Raw genomic sequence first — 15,608 nt, 5'->3', positions numbered from 1 at the left:
TGCTCTTCCCAGGTTCTCTTGAGCCAGTTTGCAGGTCTCTTCAATCCTGTTCCTGAGTTCTACTATGTAGGTCGCTGTCGTCTGCACCTCCTCGTCAGCTTCTTCGTCCGTCCAGGCTTGACGCAGGATAGCCATGGGACCGCGTACCTGTCTGCCGTACAACAGCTCGAATGGGGAAAAGCCCAAGCTCTCCTGAGGAACCTCGCGGTATGCAAAAAGCAATGCTGGGATGTACCTGTCCCACGTGCGTGGTTTCTCCTGAGCTAGTTTCCTCAGCATGGTCTTCAAGGTGCCATTGAACCTTTCCACCAGTCCGTTGCACTGAGCATGGTAAGGAGTGGTGAAGTGCTGCTCCAGTGATAGCAGTCGTGCTGCCTCCGCCATCACTCCTCCCGTGAACTGCGTGCCTCTGTCGGTGAGTACCTCTGATGGAATTCCCAGCCGGGACCACATAGTAACCAGAGCCTCAGCTACTCGCGTGGCTTCAATCGATTTCAGAGGGATCGCCTCTGGGTATCGAGTAGCGTAGTCCACCATGGTCAAAATGTATCTGTTTCCGTCCTCAGACGCAGGCAAGATGGGCCCGATGATGTCCACTGCCACCCGACGAAAGGGTTCGTCGATGAGCGGCATCTTCTCTAAGGGGACCTTCCTCACCCTTCCTTTGGCAACCACCTTCTGGCACTTATCGCAGGACGCACAGAAACGTCGGACGTCCGTGCAGATGCCTGGCCAGTAAAAGTGGCGCCAGACACGATCCGTGGTCTTCTTGGTACCAAGATGACCTCCCAGAATCGAGTCGTGTGCCGTTGCCATGACACCCTCGCGAAACTCGCGAGGCACGACAACCTGTTTGAATGTACCTTCTTGGTTGCTGAACTCCCGGTAGAGCAACTTCTTGTCCCTGAGGAACTTTGACCTCCCATGCTTCCCGCTCAGCTTCACCTTCCCCGACTTCGCGTGCTCCCGAGGAGTCGCTAATGTCGGATCAGATGCCTGAGCCTTCGCGAGAAGCGCGGGGGTCACGTTCCCCAGGGCAGCTCGTGCAGCAGGTAGGGGTTTGAGAGGTTTGTCCTCTCGCTCCGCCTGTGCCCGCGTGAGCACTGAAATGACGTCGGGAGACCGATAAACGGGAACCTCCCTGGTGACGCCGTCCACAAACTGAACCCGGTTCCCAATGAGCAGGTCACATGGAGGATCGTCCATGACGACGGCCACAATGGTCCCCGTGAACAACGGTGTTACGACCTTGATCACTGCCGTGTTCAAGTCGTAAGCGTGAGATGCCTCGGCCATTCTCACCCTGATGCTGTCTCCTGTGTAGGCCATAGCTGGAACTAGACTCGCCCGAACCACTATCATGTCTGCCCCTGTGTCCCGCAGACCTTCGCCCTTCACTCCGTTAACGTAGACGTTGCAGTGGGGCTGGAAATGTTTCCTGGAGCACGGAACGCAGAGTTGTGGAATTGTGCATGAGCTCGTGACGTCCCTTAACTCCTCACTGCCAACAAAGTGTACTCCCTTCTGGTCAGCCTGTCTCCTGTGGCAGTCCTTCTTCACGTGGCCCCGCTTGTTGCAATAATAACACTGGATGTCAGTTCTGGATCCTTTGTGTCCCTGATCGTCCTTCCCGTCCTTGGGTCCTGAAGAACCTGAATTTCCCGATTTTCCCGGCCGTGAGCCTGAAGATTTGCCAGAGATCGCCTGGGCGTCCTCGTGTACTCTGATCCAGTCGGCTGCCTCCTGAGTAGTCTTTGGCTGGTGTTCCTGCACGAAGGTCACCACCTCAGGTCGCAGGCTGGACATCAGTTGTTCCATGACTATGAGGTCGGCAAGGTCGTTGACGGTCCAGTCCTTTTCGGCCATCTCCACCCAGCGCCGCAGGTAGAGATTAAGGCGTGCCACAAACTGATGGCTCAGCTCGCCGCTCAGTCTCTTGCTGTTACGCAGACGTCGTCTGTAGGCTTCAGCAGTCAGGTTGAAGCGCTGGAGTAACGCCTTCTTTAGTGCCTGATAGTCTCTCGCCTCGTCGTCCTCCAAAGCGTTGTAGAGCTGCAATGCGCGTCCTTTCAAGCAGGTGCTAAGGCGGCTAGCCCACGTGGCCTCTTCCCACTTCTGGTCAGATGCAATGCGCTCAAACCGGCGTAAAAAGTCGTCGAGCTCGTCCTTGTCATCGTCGAACGTCGGCAGTCTCGTACGGTCAGCAACAAACGTCGGCGCGCTAGCCTGAGTAAGCGTACCCTTCTCGGCCTGTAGCCTAGCTAGCTCTAGCTGGTGATCGCGATCCGCCTGTTTGTCCTGTCTGTCACGTTCGGACTGTCGTTCCTGTCTCTCAAGCTCGTCTTTCTTATCCTGTCGGTCACGTTCGGCCTGTCGTTCCCTTTCTTGTCTGTCACGTTCATCTTTCTCTTTCTTTTCTTGTCTGTCTCGTTCATCTTTCTCTTTCCGTTCTTGTCTGTCACGTTCGTCTTGTCGTTCCTGTCTCTCACGTTCGGCCTGTCGTTCGTGTCTGTCAAGCTCTTCTTTTCTCGTCTGTCGCTCTATGTCTTCCTTACGTTCTAACTCCTTGCGCTTAAGCAAACTACGCGCTCTAACGCGTGCGTCTCGCTCTGTCTGTTCCTCGCTACCAGGAGTCTCAAAAGTTAATCTCTTCGTAGGAGATCCCCCTGTAGCCATGGTTAGTTTAGCAAAGCTTTATCACAAAAGTAAGTCTAACGCAGCTATAGCTAGAACACGCGGTGATGAAAGCGGTGGATACAAAAATCCAGCAACCGGAAAATGCAGAAGAAAAATCCAAACGGTGTAGAACAAATCGCGTAGCCTACTTTATGGCTGCTTTTTGCGGTGAAACAAAGTGTTTCCCACAGCCGTGGCCTACTTTATCGGCTGCTTTTTGCGGTGAAACAGAGTGTCTCCCACAGCCTTGGTTAGGACAGCAGTCCTCGGACCCTTCCCCCCCAAAATTCCAACAAAGTCAAAATATGGAGAAAAATCCAAGTAAAACAAGACGGTAGAAATGTAACCTGTTACAGAATGCGAAACAACAATGTAGAGAAAACTGAGTAAAACGAATAACAAATCCGCTAACCACGCTCAGCTCTCTGCAACGGAAAACTCTGAACGTACAACAACAAAGATTCACAAACAAAGGAAAGGGAAGTAATCACAGTTAGCGCATACAATAGCTTACAAATTACAATTTACATTTCCTGCAAGATGTGAATCGCTTAAGGTGTGGTATATGATCAAAACTATACAAAAAAGGGTAGCACCAAGCAGAAAATAAGTCGAGCACTGACGAGATTATCTGCTCTTAGTTATCCTTAATTGGTGGGTCTTTATCAGTTGGAAATTAACTGAGTAAATCCCGGCTTGGCCCCCATGTGTCACGTTTCAATATATCACTTAAGGTGATTATGAACCGGTTAATTACTACTAATTAACTAACCACACCACGATCCACTCTCGCAGTCATACAATTAAATAGAGTCAACAAAAGTATAAGTTTCAGACGCCTGTTTATGTATAAACTCGCCACCTCCCTCGAGCCTTCACTCAAAATATGTTCCTTTTACGTTCTCAACACGTAAAAAACCCGTGATCACTGACAAAATGCCAGTAGTATAAAGAAAATTATAGTAACACGCTGATCCCGTGTAAATACAGTCAAATGAGAATGTTCTGTTCAAAAAGCTCTAGTTCATGCAGGGGTCAACACCCCCACGTTGTCACTACTCCAATGAAATCACAGATAAGAAAAGACAACGGTGGTCAACGGGGTGCGTAAGACACGGTGCACTTAGCTTTCTTTCTGTATGCTGGTTAGCCGGTATGCTGGTTAGCCGGGTTGCTGGTTAGCCGGTTCGCTGGTTAGCCGGTTTGCTGGTTAGCCGGTTAGCGTAGCTTCCTCAGGTCCCAGTTCCAACGTCTGCGGCTAGCAGTGTCCCGCCAAAGGCAGCCGTGCAGCAGTTACAGGAACACGAAACGAAACGAAGGCTGCAAACAGAAAGCATCGGTGCACTAAACATGTCTGCTACCCCTCACCCACCACCTTAAAACGTGTCATCTTTAAATACCTCATCGAGCACGTGGGCCTGCACAAAACGGACTTTTTACAACAACAAAACAGTCATTTTCCGTCCTTCTCTCCCTATCTGCAAAAACCATATACAGATTAGTATTTTAGCGTCACAGAGAGTAAATTATGCGCTAACCTGGAAAGAACAACAGAGAGTATTTCATTCCACAACACAGACTCATCAACAGCGTTAAATAATGATTTATTACCTCAAAAGCCTATGATTGTACTCTCAATGGAAGCAAAGTCCGCCTCCTCCCTGGAGCAGCCTCTGTTCGTCAACAGTGACCAAAAACCTCCAGAACCCCTTGTCGAATCCTTATGCGAAAGCCATCGCCGACGAAGGAATGTTGACGACTTGTCCTCAGCAAAATAGTGGCAGTGAGAAAGGAAAAACTAGTGGAAGCTCCCCTAGAGTGCCGAATACAATATTCGGTGAAAAACCATCATACTCTAGAAACTGTGTATTAGATCCTTCCCCTTCTGCCGCTGGGTGTCAAGTGCGCCGTTCTTGTGTCTCTCTCAGACAACCTAGCCAAATACACGTGACTGACCTTGTCACAAAACCAGTCCAGCTATACACAATTCTGCCTCCCAAGCAGAAAAAAGACACGAGAAACTCAATCCGTGAAAATCCCGTGTGCGCTGTCAGCGAAAAACCGTCAGCCCTATGACAGCAGAAACCTCCACTGTAAAACTCGTGAGCAGCAAACCCTCCGTGTTCATTGAGCACTGTCAGCAAACTCTGCTGTAGCCCAATATCACGCACAGGCGCTTTCTATCATAATCGACCAAGAACAGGCACTCCACTGAGTGACACTTTCTTGGTCTCTGTCACCCGATCGTGACAATCTCGAATCTGCTTATTGTTCACAGAACCCACTGTATATTTACCACTGGGTTACATTTTTATCCTATTTGCTGATGTGTAAAACTTCTTTTGGTACTGTGCACACTATTTGCTCGAGTCAGTAGTTGCGGGTAAAATATGATCCCTGTTTTGAATTTTGTGGAATCATTTTGCGACATATCGACAAAGTCACGAGACAAAGAACATCAACAAAGACCACATGGGCAATCATGTACATTTTTGCTGGGGTGTAACGGAGATCGACTTTGTCTTTATAAGAATAGGAATCACATCATCTTAAACTCTACACATGGTGACAACTGCAACGCGTGTGTCACACAGCATGACAAATAAAAAAGAGCCCCTGCAGTGAATATTCCATGCTTAGTCCTATTTATCAGTTTTGGTGGCGCTGATTCGGCAAATGAAATGTTTTAATTATATTGTGCTGGCTTGCAGCCCAAGAGAAATATTAAACAAAAGCAAATGTATTTCTTCAGGCCTAACCATCATAATGCCATTATATGATTATATGCATGGTGATTTGTAAACTTTTGTTCTCTGTGCACAATGCATGTGTAAACATTTTGTTGTTCGCAGAACGCAGAACCAATTTCACATTTTAATACTGTCACCTGGTTGTCACGACACATGTCGCGCTACTTGGTCTGGGGTGGACGGGGCCCTACAAAGTTGTGAAAAGGGTTGGTGAAAGTGCTGTTAAAATTGAGGGACTTGGGAAGACGCTAGTAATTCATATTAACGACACTAAACCTTATGAAGGGAGGAATTTGCCAGAGAGTGGGAGTGACGAGCCAGAAAGCAGTGAAGACGAGAGTGAGGATAGTGAGAATGAGAGTGAATGGAGTGGGGAGAGTGACGGGGAACGGCCTATCATCAACACTAGGGCGGGAAGGACAGTCAGACCCCCTAACCGGTATTCACCCTCATAACCACCTTCGTGATCATTGTCATCATCACCATCCTCATACATTTTTTTGCAGTGGCAGAACTCATAATTTCAGAGGCCGAGCTGGACTGCAGTGACCTCCGCAAGAAGTTTCAGTGCGGCGAGTGCGAGATATGGCTGACCACTGGGTGTCGACTGCGGCGGCACCAGAGGCGACATCACCAGGGTGGCACCAGGCCAAAAGGTGTGGTCGCTACCCTGCCAGCGTCCAAGGCGGCACATAGAACTAAACCCGGAGAGAAGGACGAGGCCCCAACCACACCCCAAGAGGATAGTCCACCTGTGTCCCGGACCCCAAACCCCGATGTCAGCCTACCCACTTCCCCGTGCGTGGTTGAAGACGACGTCCTGACCTGCGCCGACTTTTCGCTGGAAGAACTCCTCGACGAGTTCGATGTGTCACCACCAGAGCCGTCCCCAGCGAAGGGAAGCCAGGAATTGTATGGTACATTTAATTATACACGTTAGAAGGGTGCAGTCGAAGGCTCTTTTGACGGCCCTACCTCTTCGCGTTTCAACTACGGTAAACGCGTAGTTCAAGTTTCGGTTGTGAGTCATGATGTTCAGCCGGTTACAAAAACGGTCAAGAAATGGACTAGTGAGGCCTCCGAGACGCTGCAGGGTTGCTTTGAGGCCACGGATTGGGGCGTGTTCAGGGACAATTGTGATAGCTTAGATGAATACACTGATACTGTTACCACATATATTGCCTTCTGTGAGCAGGTCTGCATTCCAACTAAGACTGTACGCATTAATGGTAACAACAAGCCCTGGTTCAGTCGTGAGGTCAAGGTCAAATTTTATCTCCCACAATTCCGAGAGGAATGGGTCACGTGAGATAGAACGCGGGAATACGTCACTGAACGAATGGTTTTCGTCCTGTGCAGACGTGTTGGTGCACTGTCTCTCTTTGGCTTTGCTTTTAATAATTTTTATTTTCTAAACCTTTCTCTGTACAAGTTTTAGTTGAAGTGTTTTGACTATTTTGATTGTTTATCATTGTGTCAACTTGCAAGGTAAGGAAACAGTTTGGAGTTTTCGGTGTTTGTTGGTTTTTTGAACCGGGAACTTGTTGTTTCGCGTATGAATTTTATTCGTCGAAGCTAACACATGGAAATGTTAGGCGTCAGTCGGCGCGTTTATTGTTTTTGCAGGTGTGACCTACTATATTTGGGTCAGTTGGGATCGTTACTTGTTTTTGCACGTGTGAACTAAGGTCAGTCGGAATTGTGACTTGTTTTGGTAGGATGACATTATTTTGGCTACGGAAATGAAGTACACGTTTGCTGACACAGTCAGTCACGATTTGCTGACATAGTCAGTCACGATTTGCTGAAGCAGCCTCTTTGTTTTTTCAGCAGCTGTCTCGATTACAGCAATTACTATCGCCTGAGGCGAACTATGGGCCACAGAAGGTCCGCTGTGCTAAGGCTGGGCACTAGTCCATTGAAGATTTGAAAATCTTTGCAGTGGATTTTAAATTGTTTTCATACTGTAACGGGTGCGCTTGCTCGTCCGCAGGAATCAATATAACTTTTTCGTGTGGTTTTTGTTCGGAATATGGCGGACTCGGGAGGTGGTGAATGTGCTGCTGGCGGGAAGAAAACCGGCAAGAAACCGGCGAAAGCACAACCTTCTGAAGTGATACCGTCAGAAAAGACGGGAGTTGATAAGTCTCTTTCAATAGAGAAGAGCTCGTCTGGCCCACGTGATTGTGAAGTTACTCTGAAAATGGACAACATTTTGGAGACAATGACTGCCTTGTCTGGCAGACTATCTGATTTGGAGAAAGTTGGTAAGCTTAATGCGACGCCTGTTGCTTCAACATCGCGTGGAACCGAGTCGCATGGAACCGAAAGCAGTTCGGCGCAAGAGTCGCAAGCGGATGGAGAAGACGGTGCTTCGGTTAGATTTGCTCATGAGCAGTTCGAAAATAAGTTTGATTTGGCTGAAGACACGGATGTTGCTTCGGACAATGATTTTGACGCAGGCATAGTAGTGGATACAGTTGGCGAGGGGATTCATCCATCTCTGGCAGATCGTTTTGAGGAAGGACTTCTTCTTCCATCAGATCGGGCACGTGTGCGAGACACTCTTCAGAACTATCCGCGGCCCAAAAATGTCACGTCGCTTCGAACGCCGACTCTCAATCGTGAATTAGATGGCAAACTGTTAGACAAGTTCGCAAAGAAAAGAGACTCGAACCTGTCCTTTGTTCAGGAACAAGTAGGTTGTGCGCTGAAAATTATCGCTCAGCTTATGTCCGACCTCAAAGAAAAACCACCAAGTCGGAAGATGAGTGAGCGTGACAGCTTTAGCAAACTGGCCGATGCGGCTCGACTTCTTATGGCTTCACACAAGGACCTGTCACAAGTGCGGCGCGAAGCACTCAGGCCGACACTTAGCCAAGACTGCAGGGCCTTATGCAATGCGCAGCTAAATTTCAAACTGACGTCTACAGAGTTTTTGTTTGGGGAGGATCTAGCGAAAAGGGTCGACGATGCAGTGAAGAACAGGAAATTATCATCCACACTGTCACAACCCCTTTCAAAAAACGCCACCAGAGGTCGTCAGTTCTACCAAGGGCGACCTCGACAACAGTTTCAGCAGAGACAACAGTACCAGCAGAGAAGAGGTGTCTCCAACCGACAGACAGGACACAAATTCTCTCCCAAGTTCCACTCCCAACAGAGCGGGATTCCCTCCAAGAAAACAAAACGGGATTAGAATCTGATATTTGTGCGCCAGCGGTTTCTATTTTTAGGGAACAGGTCAGTTCAAAATTTGTGAATACTCCTGAGAACTTTCATAGTGGAAAAGTTGCTGATCATTTGAATAGTTGGAGACGGGAGTTAACCTCTGATAGATGGATCCTTCAGCAAGTCGCAGGAATTGAAATTGAATTTATGATCACTGGTGAACACATTCCAGACAGGAAAGAAATTAGATTTTCTTCTTCCGAGGATGAGCTAGTGGCTAATGAGGTAGCGAAGTTAGTGGAGAAACAGATTGTTCAAGAGGTGGATCAACGGCCAGATCAACTTTTATCCAGTATTTTCTTGCGTCAGAAAAAAGATGGTAGTCAAAGGGTGATTTTAAACCTAAAAAATTTGAATCAGACAATTGAAAAGATTCACTTCAAGATGGATACATTAAAAAACGCAGTGTCATTAATGAAAAAAGATTGCTTTTTTGCCTCAGTTGATTTAAAAGATGCATATTTCTCCATACGCATCGCTCACAAGTTCAGAAAATATTTCAGATTTCAGTTTCATGGCAAAACTTTTGAGTTCCTGGCTCTTCCACAGGGATATCGTGATTCTCCCCGCATTTTCACGAAACTACTAAAGCCTGTATTGGCCCACTTACGTTTATCTGGCCATACCCTTCTGATATACATTGATGATACCCTTTTGCAAGGAGACACTTTTGAAGAATGCCAGGCAGCAGTGTTAGATACATTTTCCTTAATTGTTGGATCGTTTGGGCTTTACTGTGCATCCTGTGAAGTCGGTATTTACACCTACTCAATGCATTGAGTTTTTAGGGTTTCAGCTTGATTCTCAGAACATGTTAGTTTCTCTGACCCCCCGGACAGTTGATAAAATTCGTACTAAGTGCGCTGATTTGGCTGGAAGAAAGAAATGTACAATTAGGCAGTTGGCTGAAGTTATCGGATATTTAGTGGCTGCCCAACCGGGTGTTTGGGTTGCACCTCTCTTTTTTAAACGATTAGAGATCGCAAAAAATGAAGCCCTTGCTGTTAGGAAAGGTGACTTTGATGCAGAACTTGTGGTTTCAGAACAAGTTCGTTCAGATTGATAATGTAACGCAATATCCTTCCCCTGTTAGCAGAGGCATACCTACTGTAATAGTAAAATCAGATGCTTCGAAGATAGGGTGGGGGGCGGAGTGTCAGGGTAGCACCACAGGTGAAATGTGGACCAAGGAAGAAGCTTTTGAACATATTAACTGTTTGGAACTTAAAGCAGCTTATTTTGCCTTGAAATCCATTTGCAGGGGATTATGTCACTCTTACATTCAGTTACTTACAGACAATAGCACCACTGAAAAGACAATAGTTAATCTAGTTTATCACGCTGCAGTGATTGGAGGCTTGAGTGTAGGTTACACAATGCTGGGTAAAAGTCTCCTCAGAATGAAACCAGCCGACTTGGGAAAGTTAGACTTCGAAGACGGTGCTAAACTAATTGGTGTTGTGACAGCTTCCTTTGCAACAAAAGACTTCCTGGTGAAGCAAGGAATTATTCCAGAAAATATAAACATGTAAGACAATAAAGTGGCTAGCTTGGTTATGATGGTGGGAGGTGCGATTGTAAATGCGCTTGCATTTTCTGGCAGCAACTATTTGTTTTCTAAACTGCAAAATGGTGAAGAGAGGGAAAGGCACAACAAAGCCATGGAACAACTGGCGAAAGCACAGGATGAATACGAGAAGAAACGAATTGCGCAGTTAGACTTTATGAATGATAAACTCAGGCAGCAAGGACATGCAAACAAAACCTTTGCCAATGTTGATGCAGCCATTCAAGAATACTATCTTGTAACTGGAAAGAAAATGAAGACAAGTGCTCCTCCAAAACTGGGTGACTTTTATCAGCCTTCAGAAGAGCAGAAGGTGGGAGAGATTGTTTTCATTGTTATTGGTATGGCTGTTTTTTTACTTTATTGCGCGTGCTGTCAAATCTTAATATTCTGTCATTTAAAAAACCATGAGTGATGCTTTGTTATCTAAAATATATTATTCCCCAAAAGGATACTGGAAAGGAAGAACTGCTATTGACAAGCTCAGTGACGCAGCAGGTGTTTCTCAAGATATAGCAAAGAAATGGTTGTCAAAGCAGGCAGTTTGGCAGATCTATTTACCTGCACCAAGAAAAATTACACGACCACACTTTGTTAACATTAAACCGAATGACACTCATCAAATAGACCTGCTGTATTTACCGCATGACACAGTCAGAAGGAAGAAATATAAGTATGCACTGACTGTAGTTGATGTTGCAACAAGATACAAAGATGCTGAACCGTTGACAGAGAAAAGTGCTATAGCTACAGCTGTTGCCCTGCAAGAAATTTACAGACGTGGACCACTAAAGTATCCCAGAATGATTCAGTGCGATGATGGTAAGGAGTTTAAAGGAGCTGTCAACCAGCTTCTGTTAAAACATCATGTTACAGTCACTGGGCGAAAAGTCACGTTTTGGCACTATAACGTGGCATATAACATGAAACATGAAGTTAATCAACTGAATTTTGTGGCATTATACCTGTGCGATTCACATCAAGTTAGAAAAACTGCCGTAACGCAATAAAATCCCTGAGATTTTAGCGGGCTGCAAAACACAGTAAAACATCGAGTTTGGGTGTCTGCGTTTTGGACGTTTTCGCTACATTAACGCACGGCGATTCACGTCGTGTTAAACGCGTTTCAGCAGTGCGCAAAACACCACGAAACCTATGGAGTTTCGATAAGTTTTTCTGGTTTCTAAAACTTGATGTTAGAGTGTTGTTTTGATGGATTATTCTGCGTTTTCATCAGCCTGGTGCCGAACCTGCAGAATCAGACGATTATCGGCTCCCTCTCTCTCTCTCTAGTTTCTCTCTCAGCACGGTCACACACACACACACACACACACACATACACACACTGCACATACATCATACACACACACACACACCGTCACACACATTCACACTGTCACTGCACACGGCACACACACACATGCACACACATGCACACACACACACACACACTGTGACTGACACTGACTGACCGTCACACACACACACACACACACACACGGGCACACACTGACTGACCGTCACACACACACACACGGGCACACAGTGACACACACACACACCCCTTGAACTGACACACACACACGCACACACAACTGAACACACACATACACACACTGATCATCAGTTTATAAATGTGAAAAAAAGTGCAGTGCACAAACATTTTTGGGGGTATCTCTTATTTTCTCTATAATTATGAGTCTTGTCACAGTACAGTGTACACGAGAGACTGCATTGCCCGTGCGTTGAGCAGAGAAAGTAGGTCATTCTAACCTGACTATTTAGCGAGGTCAGATTTTAGTTTTCTTCTATATTCCTTTGCACTTTTGCTGGGGTAGGCTACTGGCCGAGTTAATCGTTTTCCCATGTGTGTGGGACCTGTAAGGAATTCGAAGCGGCGAAGGACCACAGATAGGCATTTGTTCTACTCCCCCCCCCCCCCCCCCCCTCCCCGAAACATCCGTCCGAGATGGTGGCTACTGACTGGACTTGCAACTTTCTCAACTTGTACAGTACGAACTGCAGTGACTCGAATTTGAGTTTTGGGATTTCTCTTGCTCTACCTTTTCTGATAATGTTTTACTTAGCTCGTGTTTAGATGCAATACATACTGTCTCTTTACATTTAGTCAAGTTTGTGTGTGTGTGTGTGTGTGCGTGTGCATGTGTGTGTGTAGAGCGATTCAGACCAAACTACTGAACCGATCTTTATGAAATTTTACATGAGAGTTTCTGGGTATGATATCCCCGGACATTTTTTTTATTTTTTTCGATAAATACCTTTGATGACGTCATATCCGGCTTTTTGTAAAAGTTGAGGCGGCACTGTCACACCCTCATTTTTCAATCAAATTAATTGAAATTCTAGTCAAGCAATCTTCGACAAAGGCCGGACCTCGGTATTGCATTTCAGTTTGGTGGCTTAAAAATTAATTAATGACTTTGGTCATTAAAAATCTAAAAATTGTAGAAAAAAAATGTATAAAACGATCCAAATGTACGTTCATCTTATTCTTCATCTGACATCATTTTCTGATTCCAAAAACATAAATAAAAATATAATTTTTTTTATCAAAATTAAATTTTCGAAATCAATTTAAAAACACTTTCATCTTATTCCTTGTCGGTTCCTGATTCCAAAAAAATATAGAGATGATATGTTTGGATTAAAAACACGCTCAGAAAGTTAAAACGAAGAGAGGTACAGAAAAGCGTGCCGTCCTTCTCAGAGCAACTACTACCCCGCTCTTCTTGTCAATTCCACTGCCTTTGCCACGAGCGGTGGACTGACGATGCTACGAGTATACGGTCTTGCTGAAAAATTGCATTGCGTTCAGTTTCATTCTGTGAGTTCGACAGCTTGACTAAATGTTGTATTTTCGCCTTACGCGACTTGTTTTGTTTTAGGATCGATTTTGATAATGATTGAGAAAGGAGAATAGCCGGTGTTAGTTTTACAGTCGGTTTTATGAAGTTTGAGTAAAGAAGTGCGTGGTTTTTACCCTCCCTTTCGTTTCCCTTCCCCTTCTTTAGTTTGCTATTATTGTGCCTAAGAGCCGAAATGGCTGCACTCTAACTCATCTTTGATCTCCCAAAAGACTCCATAAACAAACTAGTGTATCAAGAGGCTGGCTGGCTGCCCCTCGATGAAGAAAGAAGACTAAAGTCGGCCCAGTACGTATCAAGAGCAAGTACTTTTGACAATGCTGTGAACGAAGAGCTCACTGCTGAGTTCGACACAATAACCTCGGCCTCTTACCAAAACCTAAAAAGAAAAACACCCAAAATACACGAAGCAACGATCCCACTAGCAGACTATATGTTCAACCGATATTTCAAGAAAGTGGGGGTAAACCCAGGTAGGATGGCCCACATTCCCATTCACCCCTTCCCATTTTGGTTCATGGAATCCCCCATTATCATCCCTGATCTGGGTGTAACAAAAAAAGATAACCCTGTACTTGTCTCATCAATAGTAAAAGAAATAATCTCAAACAATAACAAAGATCACCTACACTGAAATATTTACTGACGGCTCCAAAAAAATGATGACCAAGCTGACTGTGCTTTTGTCATTCCTGACCTCAAAATAAGTTAAAAAAAATTAAACTCAACAAGGATGTGTCCATTTTCACTGCAGAAATGCTGGCTACGTTATCTTAAGAGCATGCCACTATATCAATGACCCCCCTCGACCTCCAACAAGAGTCGTGATTCTCTCCGACTCAAAACCAGCATAACTGCTCTTCAAAATGGTTCCAGAAACCGAGAAGAGCTTCAGACGGAAATATTGTTCCTCTGTCACCAGATCATTGCCTCTTGAACAGAACTGACCCTTAGGCTACGTACTTCCCCTCACACACATGGATCAGAGGCAAGGATATGGCTGACAGAGAAGCAAAAGAGGCTGTTACAGATCAAGCAGCATTTCATGACATAAAATTAACAAAGACGGGAGCAAAACACAAAATGGCCAAAGTTGCCTGGCGTCACTGGGAAACAGAATTGAAAATAGAAGGCAATGCCCATGGTTGGCTTATTCTGCCCCGACAAACAAAACAAAACAGGCCTACACTCCCCACCTCCCTCCTTAAAATACTTCTCAGAATTCGCACGGATGGCCATGGATGCGCTCACAAGTGCTTTCCCCGTCTCTGTGAATGTGGACAGTTTATATCTTTGTTACACCTCTTTGACCGCTGCCAATCACTCCAGCAAGATTTCTGCAACCTACACACCCTTGTCAACGAACATAACCTGAAACCCCATGAGTTTTTTTTTAGATAAACATTGCACGCTTCAATGGAAGCTAGCATACACCCTGTGTCTCTCAATAGTAGAAGGCTGAAATAGGATATCTGTTTTAAAAAAAAACCTGATCTCCGTTCCTCACACCGAGCTTTTTCTTCTTCATTGTATTATTTTTCCAGTTATCTATTTACTTACCTATTCAGCCAAAAATATAACAATATCCCACATAACAAAAAATTAAAAAAAATAAGCCTACAAAACCGCTCCAGTCCAACCATATTCCGCGTACACAATCTTTACTTCCATCCCCATTTTGAAATATCGCAAAAGACTTCCAGATATAATTATAACACGATCATATATGTGTTCTCTGGTTGCATGTTTGTTCAGTGTCTTGTCCCCACATAAAGCATATTAACTCTACCTGTCCTAAAGCAAGTTGCAGTTCTAAGAGGACGTTAAAACTAGTTATCATCATCAACACACACACACACACATATGAAAGAACCCATGTATATTTTTATGATTGTTGTTTTGGTCTGAATACAATTTGGAATCTTACTACACTCTTGTTAATTGATTTTACATTTTGTTGTCAGAAGTATTTTGTTCGTCGGTTCGTGTCTGGTGCGTGTGGTTTGAATGCCGTCCTGTCAAATGTCTTTTAAAAACACATTCACGGTAACATCTTCGACGCAGACACAGACAGTTAGGAAGGGCTCCTAATATGGACCACTTTTTGTTTCATGCTGATAACTAGCTTGTTTTCTTGCGAAGAAGTTTTATTTTGTGTTTGGTAGTCCTTTTCTCTTAGGTTAACCGTTAGGCCTTATTAGAGTGAAATAGCTTTGATAAACATTCAACAAAAATTAAATACAGACAAAATCACAAATGGTCCATAATAGGAGCCTGGGCGCCTAATATGGATCAGTGAAGCGGCCTTCACAAATCACTGTAAAAAGCCCCCTATACTTCAAAATAACATGATACAACTTAGTGTACAAGTCAGTCTAATTCAAATATGCTTTAGATTGATCTGTTTCGGGTTGATGAGAGCATTATTTGAAGCACACCAGGAAACTAAAGAAGCTTATCAAAAACAGAGTGAAAATAAGTGAAATTATCAACTTCCAC

Source organism: Littorina saxatilis, linkage group LG8 (genome assembly GCF_037325665.1).
Source record: "Littorina saxatilis isolate snail1 linkage group LG8, US_GU_Lsax_2.0, whole genome shotgun sequence".
NCBI classification, from domain to species: Eukaryota; Metazoa; Mollusca; class Gastropoda; order Littorinimorpha; family Littorinidae; genus Littorina; species Littorina saxatilis.
The sequence above is the reverse complement of the archived record's forward strand: the minus strand, read 5'-3'. Positions refer to the sequence as shown.